General features: G+C 41.6%; 1 long non-coding RNA gene across 2 annotated transcripts; it reads left to right on the forward strand.

The window, feature by feature from the left end:
- The first annotated feature begins 365 nt into the window (after positions 1 to 365).
- On the forward strand, positions 366 to 1,944 carry LOC110680528. 2 transcript variants are annotated; one of them, XR_002502910.1, is made up of 3 exons: positions 366 to 412; positions 1,173 to 1,459; positions 1,525 to 1,944. It is a non-coding gene; the product is annotated as an uncharacterized LOC110680528 (long non-coding RNA). The 2 variants fall into 2 exon arrangements; XR_002502909.1 differs by lacking the exon at positions 366 to 412 and having other exon boundaries at positions 937 to 1,334; positions 1,393 to 1,459.
- Positions 1,945 to 2,848: the final 904 nt, after the last annotated feature.

Raw genomic sequence — 2,848 nt, forward strand, 5'->3', positions numbered from 1 at the left:
GAAAAGCGTGAGAATTATTTCGCAAAACATTTTTTGCGTCGTTATCGTTTGAATAGAATAATAAATTAAATTGGAATCCTTAAAAAGATACTTATTAGTATCGTAAAGTACAGACATTGTACTTATATCGTCCGTATTACTAGCTATAATCCGCATCAAATATAGTTGAAAGAAAAGTGTTTTTAGTAACACTGTTTTCGTTAAGTTTGATATCGGTCGTGTTTTGATTGTATGCGTGAACTCGCAACAATCGCGTTGATTTAAGACGTGGAACAGTTTTCGCAGTTCCTCCGTCGAATTGACGTCGTAAATTTTTACTCCGGTTCGAAATGTTGTCCCGTGCGCGTAAAAGTTTGCAAATACCATTATCCCGTGTTTTAAGTACCGCCGCAAGTTTCTCAACATGTTTGAGGTAAATACCGTTCCGTTCCGTATAAGTGCCGTTTGGATAAAGATTATTACCATCAATTTCTACAATAAAATTGTGGAGATGAAAAATATATCGTATCGTCTGGAAAATCAAAATGGCGGCGTACTTGAATTGCATGAGAAGCCATGATTAGTGAAAATTTTGCTGAAATTAAATAAAAATCAATTAATGAAGATTTTTTTTTTTAAACTTTATTTGAGTGTATTTTAACACACGAGGCTAGTTCTACACTTTCAATTAATGAAGATGTTTAAAGGATATGTGATGATGTGATCGATACAGTTAATGTTCGAAATAGATAAATGTATGTGTTATGACCTGATCATGTTGAAGTAAAGTGAGCAAAGAAATTTAGTGAAAATAGGATAATTGAATTCCAGAAATAATAGAGAGCATTTATGTGAAGACATTTAAAACGATAAGTGACCACAGTTTTCTGAAAAATTTAATAAAATTTTTGCAATGAAAATTTTATTAAATTTTTCATCGCCTAAACAGGGGGTATATGTAACCGCTCGCGTAGCAAAGCCTTAGAAGTGGTCCGAAGCAATCCAGCTCAAAGCGCTTCGTAACTCAATCTGGATTAATTGAGCGTTACCTCACGTAACGCATCAAAATTAGTCCGACTGTTATTCTAGCACGGACAGAAACCAAGCCACGCGAACCGTTTGCTTTTATTTTTGAGCACAGAAATGCTACTCTCAGAATTCTCTCAAATGAATTAACTGGATTAACCAATCAGGAGGCGACACACTTTGGCGCAATCCTTTCCAGAGGTCTACTGAAACCTCAAAGGCAGGCACACGATCATTCCAAAATCGACCCTATAGTGAGTGAGTTCAAACAATAGAGAATATTCCAAATCTAAAATTCAATTGTGCGGTGTGATAGTTAAATTGCAACGGTAAATCACTTGTGAATTTGAATTAGAAAATTATATTAAATTTAATTCTTTTCCATAGTGGCACAGTGAGTGCATTTGCAAAGATAAAATATAAGCCAACTAAAAAGTGAGCTTTAATAGTACAGGTAATATAGTGATGCTAGTATCCACCCAATGTGATTCTAAATCGAAAATGTGTTTCTGTTCGAAGGCCAAAACCTTCGAACGAAGGTTTTTATTACGGGCAGGTCCAAATCGGAAGTGGCCACGAGAAAAGACGGCACTCCCGTCGAACAAGCCGCCGCCTCGTGGGCGTTGGTCCCAAGCTCCATTTTGGACCACGCTCCCCATTCCACCCCATTGTTGGGGGAACAATACCGGTGCGTCGCCACATGCTTCGTAGGGGTCCCAGCAAACACCCTGAGTAAGTGAAGCCTATCATTCGCACGTTTCTCGAATCGCCTGCAATTTTCCGCTAGACGTGACTGGCCCTACGCGATCCTTCACCGGCGCCGTCGCGCTAGCCCCGCTGCAACCAGGTGTGCAGTGAGACGTGTGAAGACCAGCGTTCATCCGATCTCGTGGTTCCGCTGACCACAGCCAGTCCGTTCACAATCGAACGGCTTACAGTGACTCCATTGTAGCGGGTACCAACCGCCAGCCACTGTTCGGCCAGCTGGACCGAATTAAAGTCGCCATCTTCATCAACATCCTCAAGCCTCCGCCAGCGTCACTAGCGTCACCAGCGTCACCGACATTGCCTGGCACCTGCAGCAACAGCATCGAGCAACCTAGTTGCGATTGAAGGTTAGACAAAATAGTTAATAAGTAAACCATTGTATGCACACTACTAACACCCTAATGAACACAACAAGTCGAATACAAAATCCCAATGAATACCGTACAAACTGTAGTGATTTGGTAAAGTCAGTTCCGTTAAATTGAGAGTCTTTTGAGTTCGGTTCCGCGATCGATAGACCCGCCCTGGGTAAGTTAGTCGGGCACATTTTAAAACGTGCACTGTCGCATCACGCTGCAAAGCGTGTTGGCGCTTAAGCGACAGTGTTTCTCAAATCCCTTAGGGTATTGGTTCACTCTGTCCGTAACAGAAGAGGAGTCTAGTTCGAATTGAGTTCCGTTTGAGTTGGTCGTTGAGAACTGCTCCTCTTCTGTTACCGAATCCGGTTTTCAGGATATCTACGGCGCAGGCGTACCGAAAACACAGGTTTCGTATCGTTTCGTCTAGTTTTTGCATCTTTAAGGGTTTGCCCCGTATTTATCCTGTTACAAACTTCAAATCGAATGCGCCAGCTGGTGGAGCAACCAATTGAGTTGAAATTTTTGGAGAGCGTTTTTCTTACCCTAAGGCTCATATCTAGGGGGTGCCCCGTTGAGTTTTACAACTTTTTTGTTTTAGGGCCAGTCTACTGCAGCATATTCGAGGCCAGCAATCAATCAACTAGATTGTGACGAGAATTACGAAGATGAACAACGTGAACTTGAGGAGACGGAAGAATTGAACGCTCTTAAGGCGA

This window comes from Aedes aegypti, unplaced genomic scaffold, assembly GCF_002204515.2.
Source record: "Aedes aegypti strain LVP_AGWG unplaced genomic scaffold, AaegL5.0 Primary Assembly AGWG_AaegL5_hic_scaff_1554_PBJ_arrow, whole genome shotgun sequence".
NCBI classification, from domain to species: domain Eukaryota; kingdom Metazoa; phylum Arthropoda; class Insecta; order Diptera; family Culicidae; genus Aedes; species Aedes aegypti.